Source organism: Oncorhynchus masou, chromosome 33, assembly GCF_036934945.1.
Source record: "Oncorhynchus masou masou isolate Uvic2021 chromosome 33, UVic_Omas_1.1, whole genome shotgun sequence".
NCBI lineage: Eukaryota > Metazoa > Chordata > Actinopteri > Salmoniformes > Salmonidae > Oncorhynchus > Oncorhynchus masou.
Genome location: NC_088244.1, coordinates 29,592,760 through 29,612,895, shown reverse-complemented (window position 1 = coordinate 29,612,895; position 20,136 = coordinate 29,592,760). Strand labels below are relative to the sequence as shown.

The 20,136-nt window shown below is 44.8% G+C and overlaps 1 protein-coding gene across 3 annotated transcripts in view; it reads left to right on the top strand.

The window, feature by feature from the left end:
• LOC135528209 (protein kinase C and casein kinase substrate in neurons protein 1-like) overlaps positions 1-20,136 on the top strand; it is a 56,762-nt gene that overhangs the window by 4,330 nt on the left and 32,296 nt on the right. Inside the window, exon 2 of one of the 3 annotated variants that reach the window (XM_064957133.1) lies at positions 7,160-7,224. The exons of the other annotated variants lie outside the window; for them this stretch is intronic. The gene's annotated coding sequence lies outside the window, so the exon portion shown is untranslated. The remainder of the gene's footprint in view (positions 1-7,159; positions 7,225-20,136) is intronic. 3 annotated transcript variants of the gene reach the window in all.

Sequence of the window (20,136 nt, the reverse complement as noted above, 5' to 3'; positions counted from 1 at the left end):
ACACAAACTGTTTCCTGCCTTCACCCATTTATTTGTTCTCCCGCACAATGTCATTCTGTCACTGATCTTGGTTCAATTTCTCAGTGTCATGTCCGTGGGTCAGGATCTGCTCAAACTCCGCACTCCAACCCAAGCACTCCGTTCTGACACCATCTTTCTCTCATGGCCCTCCCACCCCTCCAGGGGTTCAGCTCCCACTCAGCCCAGTAAACTCAGCCCAGTAAACGCTCTTCTCTGTCCTGGCACCCCAGTGGTGCTAGGACAGTAGGGTTCCTGCCCACCTTCCGAAAACCTCTGAAACCCTACCTCTTTAAAGAGTATCTTAAATATTCACACAGCACTTTGTTTACGAGAACTTGTTGCAATAGATTGGTTTTGGTGCAATGACATAACTGAGATCAGAGAGGTGTGTGGTGGGCAATTAGTTAGAATTATAATATCTACATATAATATAGGCCCTACTAACCTTTGCCTGTTTTCCCTGGCTCACAGTGTTATCCACAGTAGCCTGTGTATGTGTGGGTTTTAATCACAAAAACATTTGTGGGTTTTTTGAAGGTCTAATAACATGCTTCACTTGTCTTTGCTTCTGAGAGTGGTTGTGGAAGCTGCTGCTGCTTACAGCCTAAGAGTTTGTTATTAGTATTGCATTATGATTTGCGGTCATGCAACCAACAGCTCTGTCACATCACTGTGGTTATCATACAGAGAGTAATGGAATGCACTCTAATTCTGCCGCCAGTGAATGGTCTGTCAGAGGGACGGCAGTGGAAGGAGATGGCAAGCTTGATCACAACAGAGGATGCTAACCATAATGAAATAGGGCACTCTAGGTAGTTTTTAATCCTCCTCCTCTTCAGTGTTCATCTGTTTTTTTAATACATGCTGAAATATAACTGAGGATTAACAGATGGAGCTTTGCGAAACACGCAAGAAGACATTGTATTTTTGAGATTTGGAATTTGATATCAGATTTACAAAATTGTTGTAGAAGACAACCACTGAGTATGGTCAGTGCTACATTTTGGCAACTGTATTATCAAACACCCAGCAACACCTAAGGATCATGAAATGTTGTGTTGGGTCGGTTGAAAAATAAAAATAAGGTTTTTGGGGGGTATTTTTTAAATACCCGGTAATACCGTTATAATTCCGGTAATATTTCTCCTAGCTAACGAGCAAGCTAGCACACAGTGTCGCCCCAGCCTCCCGCCTGTTGTGCTAGGGCCACCGGTAGACAGTGTCCGTCGCCCTACCTGTCAGCCACTGTTTTCCCACAGTTCTTTCTGTTAACAACGGTGAGGGCAGGTGTTCGGCAGGCGGGAGCGAAGGACACTGTCTACCGCTAGCTAGTGAGGAGAAAGCTAGTAAGCAGGGGAGAAAAAACTCAGATATGGAGCGGGGGGGTGGAGGTTCATGCAGGAACCAATGGAAGACCCACATGCAGGAACAATTGTGGGCTGCAGTTGCACACTATTACACAATTTGGCCAGCATGCGCTCCAAATGTACAGCTTTTTGCATAGACATATAATCCATTGAAGGGTTTTGGAACACTTTACCCTGGCAATTTGACTATTAAACTCATGGGTACTCTAGCAATGGCTGCCAGTCCTGACTTGAATGGGAACAGCCATCTATGGATTATATTTCTATGGTTGGTTGAGGCTGTCTGTTGCCTTTTGAACATTTCAAAATACAATCGCGGGAAAATGTACAGTTTGGAAATGCCTACTGCTGAAAAGAGAAGACTAATCTGTCTGTAGAACCAATAGAACCCATTTCTTCTCAACTCCCATTTTTTTGCGAACAGCAGCACTGTTTTTCAAAGTAGCTCATCTAGAGACCCGCGCATCGCCTATGGCTTCATCTTCACCATTAGGTGAGTCAGTGTGCCACTGGAAATGTTATTTAGTAGTAGCCAATATATATATATATATATATATATATATATATATATACACTACATGACAAAAGTATGTGGACACCTACTTGTCGAACATTTCATTCCAAAATCATGGTGTTGGTCCCCCCTTTGCTGCTACAACAGCCTCCACTCTTCTGGGAAGGCTTTCCACTAGATGTTGGAACATTGCTGCGGGGAATTGCTTCCATTCACCCACAAGATCATTAGGGAGGTCGGGCACTGATGTTTGACGATGAAGCCTGGCTCTCAGTCGGCGTTCCAATTCATCCCAAAGGTGTTCGATGGGGTTAAGGTCAGGGCTCTGTGTAGCCCAGTCAAGTCCTTCCACACCGATCTTGACAAATCATTTCTGTACTTCGCTTTGTGTACGCAGGCTTTGTCATGCTGAAACAGGAAAGGGCCTTCCCAAAACTGTTGCCACAAAGTTGGAAGCACAGTTGGAAGCATTTCAAGAAGCTCCCGACAAAAAGTTATTGTGCTGACGTTGCTTCCAGAGGTAGTTTAGAACTCAGTAGTGAGTGTTGCAAACAAAGACCAATGAATGGACTGGACTGACAGCATGTGTTATACACGTGGCTGTGGGCTTCCCAAAATGGTGGACTACATGGCCTGTTTGTGACATTCAACAATCACATAGATCTATGTTTTCCCTTAGCTTGGATTTGTTTAGACCAAAGGATAGATTTCCACTGGTCCAATGTCCATTGCTCATGTTTCCACTGGTCCAAAGTCTCTTCTTCTTATTGGTGTCCTTTTGTAGTTGTTTCTTTGCTGCAATTTTACCCGGAAGGAAGGCCTGATTCACGCAGTCTCCTCTGAACAGTTGATGTTGAGATGTGTCTGTTCCTTGAACTCTGTGAAGCATTTATTTGGGCTGAAATCTGAAGTGCAGTTAACTCTAATGAACTTATCCTCTGCAGCAGAGGTAACTCTGGGTGTTCCTTTCCTTTGGCGGTCCTCATGAGAGCCAGTTTCATCATAGCGCTTGATGTTTTTTGCGAGTGCACTTGAAGAACCTTTCAAAGTTCTTGAAATTTTCCAGATCGACTGACCTTCATGTCTTAAAGTAATGATGGACTGTCGTTTCTCTTTGCTTATTTGAGCTGTTCTTGCCATAACATGGACTTAGCCCTATTTGGTAAAATACCATCTTGTGTTCATTAAGGAAAGAAATTCCACAAATTAACTTTTTAGAAGGCACACCAGTTAATTGAAATGCATTCCAGGTGACTACCTCATGAAGCTTGTTGAGAGGATGCCAAGAGGATGCCATTTTACCAAATAAGGCTATCTTCCTTATACCACCACTACCTTGTGACAACACAAATGATTGGCTCAAACACATTAAGAAGGAAATAAATTATGGAATTTAACTTTTAACAGGGCATACCTGTTAATTGGAATGCATTCCAGGTGACTACCTCATGAAGCTGGTTGAGAGCATGCCAAGCTCTCATCAAGGCAAAGGGTGTGTCGTGTCATGACTACCATTAATGGGATGACTGTTATTTTATCAAATCAATTAACTATGATTAACTTAATCATGTAACAATTAACTCATTAGTAACTTGGGGCACCACGTGAAAAGTTTGTTTAATGAGTTACCTTTTCCCGAACAAACTCAAGAATATATCAGAATATATCGTTATCATACCAGCCATCAATTAATAATTTTCTCATGTCAGTCTCATTCTGAACATCGTTGACCTCGTAAATCTACACAAACCCTAGCCTAAAAGTGGTGATTCAGCGATACACAAATTGTCTTGATCATTTATTTACTAACTAACTCAACAGTCACACAGAAATACATAAACACACAGATGTTATAGGTTATTGATTACTAATATAATGCAATGAAAAGTCCCTAGTGGACTAACCCGATATGACGGCTTGTTACACAATAAAAGGGTTGGGAAAAGAAAGAGCGAGAGAGACAGAGAGTGGGCTTATTGTACATACATGTGGAAAATATGCTCATCGTAAAAATGATATTTAGCACCCTAACAACCGCTCATTCGGATTTAGAAATGCAACACATTTTTACCCTTGTATGTCTTTGTCGTCTCTCTGTTGAAATCACCCGGGCCATCTATGAAAAGTATTTCGACAGAAGTCTCTGGTTTGTCTACCAGAGGTCACAATGTCCTTTGTAGTTGTAGTAGGCTTCTTTGTCTCTGAGTGTTTGTTAGACTGGATCCTTCAGATGTTCCACACACGTTGGTCTTTGGGGAAATGTTATTATTTTCTCGTCTTCGGTTGAGTTTCCTAGACTATTTTACATAGACACATTCACAGTCTGCAGCTGTATATCTTCTTCACTCGTCGAGAGTTTCAGAGGGTCTTACCATTTTCTGGTGTTGTGGTTTTAAACCATTTGTCAGCCATGTAGCCACCGCTCCACACTGTCTGGTCTGTAGAGATTGCAACCATTTCAACGTGTGGATTGTCCTCACTTTCTCTGGTCTAATGTACATTTTGTTACGAGTCCTTTTTAAGCACCCTGGTCAAAGGGGGTGTTCCTTCACACCAGAATAATGTCTGTGCTCACGTAAGCGTGATTACTGACTAGATAAAACTTTATTTGAATTACAATTACTCATTTAGAAGGCTAAAATCACATTGCTATCTTTTCACAAATAGTTTCATATTTAATCATATACGTTTTACAACATTTAGATGGAAATCCGATAACTAGGACGTGCATACTTGCAGAGCTACAGTTATCTTGTTATACCATCCTTAATGACATCACAAAACAACACATTACATGACATGATTAATGTTTGGATCCCCACCAACCGTTCCAGATGTTTGGATTCCAAAACGAATGTTCCAATGTCCAGTCTTTTGATGTTAAAGTCTCTCTACACACAAATTATTTTTAACTCAATACTGCAGAGCAGAAGGGAGAGTTTCTGCCAGGTATTTACAATCCGGTTGTTAAGTGATACATCTCTAGTGGGAGAGAGGAGGAGGGGGGAGTCTGGCTATCTGTCAGCCCTGTGCCAAGCTGATCTGACACCTATGATCCTCAATCAAGAGAGAGAGAGTCATGACAGGTGGTTACTTTGAAGAATCTCAAATAAACAAATCTAAATATATTTCTCATAGTTTTTTTATGTCTTCACTATTATTCTACAATGTAGAAAATTGTAAAATAAAGAACAACACTTGAATGAGTAGGTGTGTTCAAACTTTTGACTGGTACTGTATATACAGCTCTGGAAAAAATTAAGAGACCACTGCAAAATTATCAGTTTCTTTCTTTTACTATTTATATACCCAAACACAAAGGTATGTGTTTGGGTAAAATTCACATTTTTGTTTTATTCTATAAACTACTGACAACATTTCTCCCAAATTCTAAATAAAATTATTGTCATTTAGAGCATTTATTTGCAGAAAAGGGTCAAAATAACAAAAAAGATGCAGTGTTGTCAGACCTGTGGCTTGTAGGTCTCTCCAGGTCTTGCACCCACTGTGAAATTTGGTGTAGGATTGGTGATGATCTGGGGGTGCTTGTGCAAGGCTGGAATTGGGAAGATTTGTCTTTGTGAAGGACGCATGAATCAAGCCACGTACAAGGTTGTACAGGAAAAGAACTTGCTTCCTTCTACTCTGACAATGTTCCCCACGGATTGTTTTTTCCAGCAGGACAATGCTCCATGCCACACAGCCAGGTCAATTGTTGGGGTAGGTTCCTTGTTCCTTGTCAATCATTGGCTTATTGATGAAATCAAACAATATCTTCAAGTAAATCAATCAAACCTTTGTTCATATAATTGCAGACAGAAGTTGACAATGGAAACAGCACGCATGTTTCAGAGTAAGTTCTGCAAAATAAAAAAGGTCAAAGTTGCTTTAATATGCGTGCAGTCAACCCCTTGTGATGTATCTGCCTACGTCAACACCTTCTACTCATGAGACCAAGCCCATGCATATACAGTTATACAAACTTGCAGGAGCAAACAATAGTCCAGGGTTTTCTAAGGGCTCAGCAGTAATTTCCATTCCTGTGTGGCTTACAGTGGAATATCTGACTTGTCTCTTATCTCTTTACTCCCCTGCAGGGTTCTGTGTCTATGTATCTCTTTTAGCCTTGAGGCGCTTTCTCACAGACACCCTGTTTTGACTGCAATGGCTCACACATCTCTCACACCGTTTCTTATAAGAGGCAGAGACTAGAAAATAACTGTGGAACAGTATTAACCTTATAATGAATATATTGCTAATCTGTGGTCCAGGACCCTATAAATGTAGTGGGGGAGGGTCTTATAGCCCTTCCCCTTCTATTAATACAACATAAGCATAATCAATTATTAAAATACATCAATCATTTGGTGCAGCCCCTATCATGACCCCAAGGTGAACACCATCATAATCAAGGTGTAGATGGAGGACCACCAGATCAAGACCCTGTCATGGCCAGCCCATCTCCAGACCTGAACCCCATTAAAAACCTCTGGAATGTGATCAAGAGGACGATGGATGGTCACAAGCCATCAAACAAAGCCGAGCCGCTTGAATTTATGCACCAGGAATGGCATAAAGTCACCCAACATCAATGTGAAAGGCTGGTGGAGAGCATGCCAAGACGCATGAAAGCTGTGATTGAACATCAGGGTTGTTCCACCAAATTGATTTCTGAACTCTTCCTAAGTTAAAACATTAGTATTGGGTTGTTTAAAAATGAATATGAACTTATTTTCTTTGCATTATCCGAGGTCTGACAGCACTGCATCTTTTTTGTTATTTTGACCAGTTATCACTTTCTGCAAATAAATGCTCTAAATGACAATATCTTTATTTGGAATTTGGGAGAAATGTTGTCAGTAGTTTAAAGAATAAAACAAACATTTTCATTTTACCCAAACACATACCTATAAATAGTAAAATCAGAGAAACTGATAATTTTGCACTGGTCACATAATTTTTTTCTTTATATGCGAATAACTACTTTACTAAGATTTACACATGTGGGAGTAAATATTAATAAATGGTGAGCAAACTGTTTATAAAGGCCTTATAAATGTTTTATGTACCCTTAAAAATAGTGTTTACCACCCATCCTTTGTGCTGTGTCTGGTGGTCTGCTTTTTTGTCAAGGTGCCACACTGACATTTTATCTTCTCTCATGTTGAATTATGGTCAGGTCAGGTTTATTCAAATAAGACTGCAGAAAATAGAGGGCGTCTGCAACACGTCTCCCTGAACCTGTCTCTCTGTGTAGGTGACCTCCTGTAGAGGACAGCAGCTCTCTCCAAGGGAAACCTGATTTCCCATCCAGTGGAGAATGTGAGTCTTCAACCTTGGCCTCTTTGTCTCTAAGCCTTTGTATGATTTAGTAGGATTGTCTGTATACTTGGGGTTGCAATAGACCTGCAGTGATCATCAGGCTTCTCAAAGGCACCACATGTTTGTTGGCTGTAGTTTGGTCTCTGAAGCATTGTTCTAATGGCCGTCTGGTTCATAAATGTTTAACTAGGTAAACGCTCCCGGGCTAATTAAAAGCAGCACATCACTAATATGTCATGAGGTGGTCATTCTGTTACAGGCCCGGGCTCACTGGGGGGGGGGGGGTTCTGTAAGAGGGCACTACACTCAGACTAACAGGCCACTCTATTTCCTGTCCGTTCTGTTCCATCCAAAGTAACCTGTGACGTACAGTAAATACTTACCTATGTCCACATACCCTAGACCTCCTCTGACCAGGTCTTGGTGTCCTCTCGTCTTTAACCTTTGAACTATACATTTGGTCTCACCTGGTCTTCTTGTTTGAGTGGAGCGTCTGGATTACAGTTCAAGACTTATGAATTCACAAGCTCTTTCATCATCTCCCCTAAAATAGCACAAACACCGTCAAACAATAATTCAGGAATAATTACTAAGTTCCTTGTTTGATCACTTACTCCGTGTGGTCTGTCAGACAACTTCCTTAGGCTGTGTTTGGTTAGCCCAGTTCTGTGGGTCTGCTCTAGTCCAGGTACCCACAGCTGTCTGGGCTGGGGTGAGAGGGAGGGATGGAGCTGCTTAGAAGGAGAGTTCGAGCTACCACATTCCAAAACACTCATGTGTACTGATCTGTGTTGGTGGAAAATAGGGAGAGTGTGTGTGTGTGTGTGTGTGTGTGTGTGTGTGTGTGTGTGTGTGTGTGTGTGTGTGTGTGTGTGTGTGTGTGTGTGTGTGTGTGTGTGTGTGTGTGTGTGTGTGTGTGTGTGTATTGTGATTCAGCACACGTGAAAATGTGCAATCCAACAGTGTAGAAAACTGCAAGAAGGAAAATAGTAGTCAAATTGTCCATTAGAGTCAAAATGCCCACACTACATAGTCTGATGAACCTTCTTCAACCAAGACCTTTATAGTGACTGATCTGCCTGTGGCCTTAAGAGCTGTTTACATATAGAAGCATAAGATGCTTATGGACTGGACAGTTCTCCTGTTATTGTATCTCAACTGTCAGGCATGGTCTGTCATTTCATGTTAGTGCTGCTCATATACTGCCTTGATGTACTTGAGGTTATGATTGGAGTATGTTTTTTTATACAACCAAACCCGTAGTAGACCCAGACATGGTACAATTTGCATCTGTACCTATGCATCTGCTAAACTCTCTCTGAGACAACATAAACATTGTAGTAAGCCAGTTATGAAGATGTTGTGTAAGTGTTACATGGACTAAGCTGTAAATGAATGTCAGTAGGTAGACATGGTGTTAGATAGCATGTAGATTAATGTCAATCATCATTAGTGCTGCTGCCGTTTTATTTTCACCTTCTATGATAATGATAGATTAACATACATTCTGTATATAGGATTATTGTGAGAGTATCAAGGTATCTAATGTCTCTGCTTGCTTGTCACAACATCAATTTGCACCTCAGAGCAGCGAACCATCCATCATGTGAGCTCTTCCACAAACACTTCTACATTCTGTCTCTATCCTCTTTTTACAGCATTCAGGTTAAGATGAATGATGAATTAAGATGGATTTTAGGCCAGGGGATCACACACACACACGCTCTGGCAGTATTTACCGTGCCTTTGAAGAATCAGTGTTCTGGGGAGCGTCAGGCAGCTAAATGGAGGGAAGGAAGAGAAAGGCTGGTGTTTGAAGAGCTCCGCTCTCAGATTCAGTATCGCCTTCCTTCTCCCCCTGCTCCTTCCATCTCTGTGCCTCGGCTCTGGAAAACTGGACCAGGGTGGAGGGACAAGAGAGCCCTGTCTACATTCACCATCTCTCTCCCCATCCGTTGGGAGTGGTAGAGCGGACAGCCACTGCTGCTGCCTGTACAGTGCATGCTCTTCCCTTCCCCTTTAACACCCTTTACAATATGTCAGTCTTCCTCCGCCCCCTATCTCTTTCTCCTCCTCTGCTTCCATCATTCTCTCCCCTCCTCCCATGGTTTTCTCTCTTTACCACACTCACTGTCACCAGGAGGCTTGTGGCAGAAGGCTTGTGGGTTACATAACCACTGCAGCAGCACTCTGGACAGTGTTAAATCAGTGCATGTGAGGGATGTGTGGTGTGTGTGTGTGTGTGTGTGTGTGTGTGTGTGTGTGTGTGTGTGTGTGTATTGTGATTCAGCACACGTGAAAATGTGCAATCCAACAGTGTAGAAAACTGCAAGAAGGAAAATAGTAGTCAAATTGTCCATTAGAGTCAAAATGCCCACACTACATAGTCTGATGAACCTTCTTCAACCAAGACCTTTATAGTGACTGATCTGCCTGTGGCCTTAAGAGCTGTTTACATATAGAAGCATAAGATGCTTATGGACTGGACAGTTCTCCTGTTATTGTATCTCAACTGTCAGGCATGGTCTGTCATTTCATGTTAGTGCTGCTCATATACTGCCTTGATGTACTTGAGGTTATGATTGGAGTATGTTTTTTTTATACAACCAAACCCGTAGTAGACCCAGACATGGTACAATTTGCATCTGTACCTATGCATCTGCTAAACTCTCTCTGAGACAACATAAACATTGTAGTAAGCCAGTTATGAAGATGTTGTGTAAGTGTTACATGGACTAAGCTGTAAATGAATGTCAGTAGGTAGACATGGTGTTAGATAGCATGTAGATTAATGTCAATCATCATTAGTGCTGCTGCCGTTTTATTTTCACCTTCTATGATAATGATAGATTAACATACATTCTGTATATAGGATTATTGTGAGAGTATCAAGGTATCTAATGTCTCTGCTTGCTTGTCACAACATCAATTTGCACCTCAGAGCAGCGAACCATCCATCATGTGAGCTCTTCCACAAACACTTCTACATTCTGTCTCTATCCTCTTTTTACAGCATTCAGGTTAAGATGAATGATGAATTAAGATGGATTTTAGGCCAGGGGATCACACACACACACGCTCTGGCAGTATTTACCGTGCCTTTGAAGAATCAGTGTTCTGGGGAGCGTCAGGCAGCTAAATGGAGGGAAGGAAGAGAAAGGCTGGTGTTTGAAGAGCTCCGCTCTCAGATTCAGTATCGCCTTCCTTCTCCCCCTGCTCCTTCCATCTCTGTGCCTCGGCTCTGGAAAACTGGACCAGGGTGGAGGGACAAGAGAGCCCTGTCTACATTCACCATCTCTCTCCCCATCCGTTGGGAGTGGTAGAGCGGACAGCCACTGCTGCTGCCTGTACAGTGCATGCTCTTCCCTTCCCCTTTAACACCCTTTACAATATGTCAGTCTTCCTCCGCCCCCTATCTCTTTCTCCTCCTCTGCTTCCATCATTCTCTCCCCTCCTCCCATGGTTTTCTCTCTTTACCACACTCACTGTCACCAGGAGGCTTGTGGCAGAAGGCTTGTGGGTTACATAACCACTGCAGCAGCACTCTGGACAGTGTTAAATCAGTGCGTGTGAGGGATGTGTGGTGTGTGTGTGTGTGTGTGTGTGTGTGTGTGTGTGTGTGTGTGTGTGTGTGTGTGTGTGTGTGTGTGTGTGTGTGTGTGTGTGTGTGTGTGTGTGTGTGTGTGTGTGTGTGAGAGAGAGAGAGAGAAAGAGAGTTGTTTGATGTACTGTATTTGGGGAATGCATGTCATTGTTGTCGGTTAGCTACGTAAACACATCAGGCATTCAGCGGCTCTTCAAAGGACAGTAAATACTGCCAGAGAGTGTGTACTTGAGTGTGTGTGTACTGATACTGTATGTGTGTGTCCTGCAATTAGTGCCTTTTATTTCTTGAATAAAGCAAACATCTTTGCCTACCGTGATATTTCAGTCGTGTAAAGCCTGGGGATCTACACACTCGTTTCGTTTTTTCTCTTCTTGAAGCTCTGTAATCAAAATGATTGCTAATGCAGTGTGTGCAGTGAGGATTTTCAAGACAGAGATAAATGTGTAATATGCACTGTGTGCGCAGGCAATTCATAAATATAAATGCTGAGGCACTTGATAAAACGACTGCAATTCAAACCTTGCATTAAGCTCTATCAATATCTCTATTTATTTATTTTATGTTATTTAAACTTTCTTTAACTTGGCAAGTCAGCTAAGAACAAATTCTTATTTACAATGATGGCCTACCAGAAGGCAAAATGCCTCCTGCGGGGACGGGGGCTGGGATTACAAATACAAATAAATTAAATAAAAAATATAGGACAAAACACACATCACGACAAGAATGACAACACTACATAAAGAGAGACCTAAGACAACATCATAGCATGGCAGCAACACATGACAACACAGCATGGTAGCAGCACAACATGGCAGCAACACAACATGGCAGTAGCACAACATGGTAGCAGCACAAAACAGGGTACAAACAACAGCACAAACATCACGCAAAGCAGTCACAACTGTCAGTAAGAGTGTCCATAATTGAGTCTTTGAATTAAGAAATTGAGATAAAACTGTCCAGTTTGAGTGTTTGTTGCAGAGAACTGAAAAGACGAGCGACCCAGCAATGTGTGTGCTTTGGGGACCTTTAACAGAATGTGACAATTAATTAAACTATGTTCAATGTAAACCTGACTTTGAGCTCTTCATGTTGTAGATATGACATTGATCTGTGTTACAGCTCCAATATATTCTTACTGTGAATATTCTTACTGTGGGTATTTTAAGTTAAAGTATTTGCATGTCAAAATCAAATCAAATTGTATTAGTCACATGCGCCGAATACAACAGTGAAATGCTTACTTACAAGTCCATAACCAACAATGCAGTTTTTTAAAAATGGATAAGAATAAGAAATAAAGTAACAAGTTGTCGCACCCTGACCTTAGAGAGCCTTTTTATGTCTATTTGGTTTGGTCAGGGTGTGATTTGGGGTGGGCATTCTATGTTTTTGTTTTCTATGATTTTGTATTTCAATGTTTTGGCCGGGTATGGTTCTCAATCAGGGACAGCTGTCTATCGTTGTCTTAGGTAGCCCTTTTCCCTCCTTTCAGTGCGAGAAGTTAACTTTGTTTGTGGCACTTAGCACTTTAAGCTTCACGGTTGTGGCTTTCATTTGTTTGTTTTGTTGGCGACATTTTGAACTAAAAAGAAAATGTACGCTCACCACGCTGCACTTTGTAGAGGTCGACCGATTATGATTTTTCAACGCCGATACCGATTAATCGGTCGATTTTATTTATTTATTTGTAATAATGACAATTACAACAATACTGAAAGAACACTTATTTGAACTTAATATAATACATCAATAAAATCAATTTAGCCTCAAGTAAATAATGAAACATGTTCAATTTGGTTTAAATAATGCAAAAACAAAGTGTTGGAGAAGAAAGTAAAAGTGCAATATGTGCTATGTAAGAAAGTTAACGTTTCAGTTTCTTGCTCAGAACATGTGAACATATGAAAGCTGGTGGTTCCTTTTAACATAAGTCTTCAATATTCCCAGGTAAGAAGTTTTAGGTTGTAGTTATTATAGGAATTATAAGACTATTTCCCTCTATACCATTTATATTTCATTAACCTTTGACTTGGATGTTCTTATAGGCACTGTAGTATTGCCAGTGTAACAGTATAACTTCCGTCCCTCTCCTCGCTCCTCCCTGGGCTCGAACCAGTAACACAACGACAACAGCCACCCTCGAAGCAACGTTACCCCTGCAGAGCAAGGGGAGCAACTACTAGAAGGCTCAGAGCAAGTGACTTTGAAACGCTATTAGCGCACGCTAACTAGCTAGCCATTTCACTTCGGTTACACCAGCCTCATCTCAGGTGTTGATAGACTTGAAGTCATAAACAGCGCAATGCTTGACGCACAACGAAGAGCTGCTGGCAAAATGCACGAAAGTGCTGTTTGAATGAATGTTTACACGCCTGCTTCTGCCTACCACCGCTCAGTCAGATTATATGCAACACAGGACACGCTAGATAATATCTAGTAATATCATCAACCATGTGTAGTTAACTAGAGATTATGATTGATTGTTTTTTATAAGATAAGTTTAATGCTAGCTAGCAACTTACCTTGGCTTACTGCATTCGCGTAACAGGCAGTCTCCTTGTGGAGTGCAACGAGAGAGAGGCAGGTTGTTATTGCGTTGGACTAGTTAACTGTAAGGTTGCAAGATTGGATCCCCCGGGCTGACAAGGTGAAAATCTGTTGTTCTGCCCCTGAACAAGGCATTTAACCCACCGTTCCTAGGCCATCATTGAAAATAAGAATGTATTCTTAACTGACTTGCCTAGTTAAATAAAGGTATAAAAAATCGGCACCCAAAAATACCAATTTCCGATTGTTATGAAAACTTGAAATCGGCCCTAATTAATCGGCCATTCCGATTAATCGGTCAAAATCTAGCACTTTGGTCCACTTCCAACGACACCTGTGACACAAGTAGTTAAAGAGCAGCAGTAAAATACCAATAATGGGACTATATACAGGAGGGTACTGGTACAGAGTTAATGTGTGGGGGCACTGTTAAGTTGAGGTAATATGTAGTTGGAGGTAGAGTTATTAAAGTGACTATGCATACATGATAACAACAGAGAGTAGCAGCGGTGTAAAGGGGGTCAATGAAAATAGTCTTTGTAGCCATTTGGTTAGGTGTTCAGGAGTCTTGTGGCTTGGGGGTAGAAGCTGTTTAGAAGCTTCTTGGACCTAGATTTGGCGCTCTGGTACCACTTGCCGTGCGGTAGCAGAGAGAACAATCTATGACTGGGTGGATGTAGCAGAGAGAACAGTCTATGACTAGGGTGGCTGGAGTCTTTTTAGGGCCTTCCTCTGACACTGCCTGGTATGGAGGTCCTGGATGGAAGGAAGTTTGGCCGCAGTGATGTGCTGGGCCGTACGCACTACCCTCTGTAGTGCCTTGCGGTTGGAGGCCGAGCAGTTGCCATACCAGGCGGTGATGCAACCAGTCAGGATGCTCTCGATGGTGGAGCTATAGAACCTTTTGAGGATCTGAGGACCCATGCCAAATCTTTTCAGTCTCCTGAGGGGGAATAGGTTTTGTCGTACCCTCTTCATGACTGTCTTGGTGTGTTTGGACCAAGTTAGTTTGTTGGTGATGTGGGCACCAAGGAACTTGAAACTCTCAACCTGCTCCACTGCAACCTCATCGATAAGAATGGGGGCGTGCTAGGTCCTCTTTTTTCCTGTAGTCCACAATCATCTCCTTTGTCTCAAAGCTGCTTATTTCGATACATAACCTTATAGCGAGGTTTTGGCTTTGCTGTGTGACTAGTCTACTTGGCATGACTTGTAGCATGTAGACCTTTCCTGTGGATATTGTGCTCTTCCTATAGCTGTGTTTGTTCTCAGTACCATGCTCAAGGCTGTGTTCACCCTTTGTTGATAATGTGTATTGACTGCTGATGATTTGACAGGAGTAAGTGTGTGGTGTGAAGGTGGGGAATGTATCACGTCCCACTGATAACATAGATTGATTCTGCTTTATCCACGAGAGAGTTATTTTGGTAGAGGGACAAATCTGTCTGTGTCCCTGGAGTCTTAACAAGATCACAGAGGCCAGTACTGACCTAGCTCAACATGGCTAAGCCTGTCCCATGTAACCGGTCAGTGTCTCTGGCCTGCTGGAGCAATGACATCATCAGCTGTTCCTGCTGCACTCTAATGCAATGTTGGGTTGTATTCATTATGGCACACATTGTAGCAAAATGCTTTAAAGCACTTGTTCAACTTAAAATGAGAACAAGCGGTACATATTGTCCAGTTAGTCCCCCTGGGAAATCCTAGCACCCTTTGTTACGTTTTCTTTTGTTTGGTGCCTAGTGAATACAATCCTGGGCTGGACTGGGAGGAAGGCATGGGAGGGAGCTGGATGTTGTGTCCCTCCACGCAGAAGCCCTGGCCCTGTAGCAAGCCCTAGGGCTATGCGAACTACCGTAGGCCACCTCTGAATCAGAGGGCTGAGTCACTGAAAGGGAATCCGTACAAATGGTGATTCATTTGTCTTCCTGCGTGAGTGTATGTGCCTCTTGTGATGACAGAGAGCAGTTGAATAAGAAGGATGTATTACGCCTGTGTGCCTGAAGGCCAGGTCTGAGCAGACATTCAGTGGAATGTGAATGCAGTCGTGCTACTGTATTTGTACTGTATCTCTCTGGCTGAGCTCAGTATTATCATCCTGATGGTGTGTAGCGCTGTCCCGCCCACATCCATTTGTTCATCATACCGGTTTCACTCCTGCTCACACGAGGAGGAATGCCTCCCACGCACACATGCTGTAGTGCATTCAGATATTGCTCAATACTGCTCAGATTCTGCCTTCGTGTAGATTTGCTTCCAGTCAATGATCCAGTCCTCATTTGAAAGAGCTTCCAAAGAGCAGCCTGTAGACTTTCTCTCACTGCTGCAGAGCCTTCATTCCCTCTCTCTCTCTGAAAGGACATTTGATATAGCGCAGGAGCATTTCAGTCTCTTTCATCACAATATGCAGCGGGTGAGTAGTGGGGGTAGGGCAGAATGCATTGTCGTCCTCATGTGACCTTTGACTCCCCTCACATTGCTCCAAGGGAAACACTAGCCAATGACTATAACTGTACATGATTGAGACACATATGCCCAATTTTTGTCCTGTTTCCCCCAGTTTCATCCAGAATAATTTCAAGGAACATCATCTGTTGTCTGGGTATAGCAGTACAGGTTTTGGAGAGAGAAAGATTATAGGAACATCATCTGCTGTCTGGGTATAGCAGTACAGGTTTTGGGGAGAGAAAGGTGATAGGAACACCTGCTGTCTGGGTATAGCAGTACAGGTTTTGGGGAGAGAAAGATTATAGGAACATCATTGTCACGAATCTCGCCGAAGATGGTGCCTCTTCCTGTTTGGCGGCGCTCGGCGCTCGTTGTCGCCCACCTATTAGCTGCCATCGATTCCCTTTCCGTTTGTTTCTTTTTATTGGGTAATTGGGTACACCTGTTTTGAGTTAGTGTTTGTTTGTAGGCTATTTAAAGGCACTAGGCCCGCTGGGTATTTGTGCGGGCTTGTTTTCTGTTATCTGGTGTATAAGTGTAATCAGTATTTTTTCCGGACAGTTTAGTCCGTTGTATTTTGGGACGGGTTGTTTCATGCGCCCTGGTGTTTTGCATGTCGTGGCTCCACAGTCTATGGAATAAAATATCCACGAACTGAATTACCTGCTCTCTGCGCTTGACTCCTCCACTCACCATTGTTAGAAGTTTGTAACAGAAGCCCACACCACCTAAATGGTGTCAGCAGGAGCAGCGACCACCCCTCTCCCAACTATGGAGGAGCGCGTTCATCACCATACAGCTGTCCTCCATCGGATCGGTACAGCGATGGACCAGATGATGGAGAGGATGGAATGATGGGAGAGGAGTGGTCTACCGACGTCTACCCCAGCTCCCCCACAGACGACGCCACCTACTCCACCTACGTCGTCCTCTGGGTCCAGCACATTGCGTCTCTCCCCCCCGAGGGAGTACGATGGAGCGGCGGCTGGGTGCCAACGCTGTCTGGAACAGCCCAGACTCGGCTCGGGACAACTACCTGTAGTTCACCCGCCGTTTTCGAGCTGTGTTCGACCACCCACCAGAGGGCAAAGCGGCGGGTGAGCGACTGTTCCACCTCAGACAGGAGACGAGGAGTGCGCAGGACTTCGCATTGGAGTTCAGGACCCTAGCTGCTGGTGCTGGGTGGAATGACAGGGCCCTGATGGACCATTACCGTTGCAGTCTCCGGGAGGACGTCCGCCGGGAGCTAGCTTGTCGGGACACAACTCTCTCCCTGGATGAACTAATAGACATGTTGATTCGATTGGACAACCTGCTAGCTGCCTGCGGGCGTTCAGAAGGGGTCCTGTCTATTCCACCTTCCAGCCCTCCCGCTCCCACTCCGATGGAGTTGGGAGGAGCTGCATCTAGGGAGACCAGAGGAGGAGGCTCCTCCTGCGCATATTGTGGATGGAGAGGACACACTTCGGACCGGTGCTGGAGGAGTTCCTCTGGGAGTCGAGCTGGCCGGCGGAACACTTCTCGGCCACACCAGGTGAGCAAGCGCCAAACTCACCCAGAGCTCCCTGTTGGTCACATGTTTTTGTTTATTTTTTTCCCTGCGTTTTTTTCCCTCTCTTCAGCATAAGGCGCTAGTCGATTCAGGCGCAGCTGGGAGTTTTATGGATTGCGGACTCGCCCGTAAATTGGGTATTCCGTTAGTGCAGATAGACCCACCTGTCCCCGTGCACTCCTTAGATAGCCAACCGTTAGGGTCAGGGCTGGTCAGGGAGGCCACGATTCCTCTGGACATGGTAACGCAGGGGGATCATAGGGAGATCAGTTTCTACCTTATTGATTCCCCTGGGTTTCCAGTGGTGTTGGGGGTTCCCTGGCTGGCTATTCACAATCCCCTCATTTCCTGGAAACAGGGGGCTCTTCAGGGGTGGTCAGACGAGTGTTCGGATACGTGTATTCCCCCAGAATATGCCGATTTGGCTATCGCTTTTAGTAAGAAAAAAGCGACCAAATTACCACCCCATCGACGGTGGGATTGCGTGATAAACCTCCAGGAGAACGCTGCACTTCCCCGGAGTCACGTGTACCCACTGTCACGGGAGGAGACGTTGGCTATGGAGACATATGTCACGGAAGCTCTGAGACAGGGGTACATTCGGCCCTCATTGTCACCCGTCTCCTCGAGTATCTTTTTTGTGAGGAAAAAGGAGGGAGGTCTGCGTCCGTGCATTGATTATCGAGGTCTTAACTCGATCACAGTGGGTTTTAGTTATCCGCTACCTCTCATCGCTACGGCGGTGGAATCATTCCACGGAGCGCGTTTCTTCACAAAACTGGACCTCAGGAGCGCATATAATCTGGTGCGTATTCGGGGAGGAGACGAGTGGAGAACAGCGTTTAGTACCACATCAGGCCACTATGAGTACCTCGTCATGCCGTATGGGTTGAAAAATGCTCCAGCCATCTTCCAATCCTTTGTAGATGAGATTCTCAGGGACTTGCACGGGCAGGGTGTGGTAGATGAGATTCTCAGGGACTTGCACGGGCAGGGTGTGGTAGTCTATATTGATGACATCTTGATTTATAATATAATATATCCCATTTAGCAGACGCTTTTGTCCAAAGCGACTTACAAGTCGGCTGGGGCCACTACTTTTACATATGGGTGGTCCCAGCGGGAATCGAACCCACGACGCTTGGCGTTGCAAGCGCCATGCTCTACCGACTGAGCCACACGCGCCGCGCATGTCTCCCTGGTGCGCAAGGTTCTTGGGCGACTGCTGGAGCATGACCTATACGTCAAGGCTGAGAAATGTGTGTTCTCCAAACCAGCCGTTTCCTTCCTGGGTTATCGCATTTCCAGCTCGGGGGTGGTGATGGAGTGTGACCGCATTAACGCTGTGCGTAATTGGCCGACTCCGACCACGGTAAAGGAGGTGCAGCGGTTTTTAGGGTTTGCCAATTACTACCGGAGGTTTATCTGGGGTTTTGGCCAAGTAGCGGCGCCCATTACCTTACTGCTGAAGGGGGGGCCGGTGCATCTGCGGTGGGCGGCAGAGGCTGATGGAGCCTTCAACCAGTTGAAGGTGCTGTTCACTGAGGCTCCCGTGTTGGCGCATCCGGACCCTTCGTTAGCATTCATAGTGGAGGTGGATGCGTCCGAGGCTAGGGTTGGAGCCGTGCTGTCTCAGCATTCGGGCACGCCACCGAAGCTCCGTCCCTGCACTTTTTTTTCTAAGAAGCTGGGTCCGGCGGAGCGGAACTATGATGTGGGGGACCGGGAGTTACTTGCTATGGTAAAGGCCCTGAAGGTGTGGAGACACTGGCTAGAGGGGGCTAAACACCCTTTCCTCATCTGGACTGACCACCACAATCTGGAGTATATTCGAGCAGCGAGGAGACTGAATCCGCGTCAGGCTAGGTGGGCCATGTTCTTTACACGCTTTAGATTTACGATCTCTTATAGACCAGGTTCCCTTAACACTAAGGCCGACGCGCTGTCCCGTCTCTATGACACAGAGGACCGGTACATCAAACCCACTCCCATCCTTCCAGCCTCTCGGCTGGTGGCCCCGGTGGTATGGGAGGTGGACGCGGACATCGAGCGAGCGTTGAGGGTTGAACCTGCGCCTACACAGTGTCCGACCAGTCGTAGGTACGTGCCGCTTGGTGTCCGTAATAAATTGATTCGGTGGGCTCACACACTACCGTCTTCGGGTCATCCGGGGATTGATAGGACAGTGCGGGGTCTTAGGGGGAAATACTGGTGGCCCACCTTAGCTAAGGATGTGAAGTTCTATGTCTCTTCCTGTTCGGTATGCGCCCAGAGTAAGGCTCCTAGGCACCTTCCTAGAGGGAAGTTACAACCCCTCCCGCTTCCACAACGGCCATGGTCCCATCTCTCGGTAGATTTCCTTACTGATCTTCCCCATCTTGGGGGAATACTACCGTTCTGGTCGTTGTGGATCGGTTCTCTAAGTCCTGCCGTCTCCTCCCATTGCCTGGTCTCCCTACGGCCCTACAGACTGCAGAGGCTCTATTTACCCACGTCTTCCGGCACTATGGGGTTCCAGAGGATATCGTATCTGATCGGGGTCCCTAGTTCACGTCCCGGGTTTGGAAGGCATTTATGGAGCGTCTGGGGATCTCGGTCAGCCTTACCTCTGGTTATCACCCCGAAAGTAATGGGCAGGTGGAGAGAGTAAACCAGGAAGTGGGTAGGTTTCTGAGGTCGCATTGCCAGGACCGGCCAGGAGAATGGGCGAGGTACGTCCCGTGGGCAGAGTTCTGGGCCAGAACTCACTTCG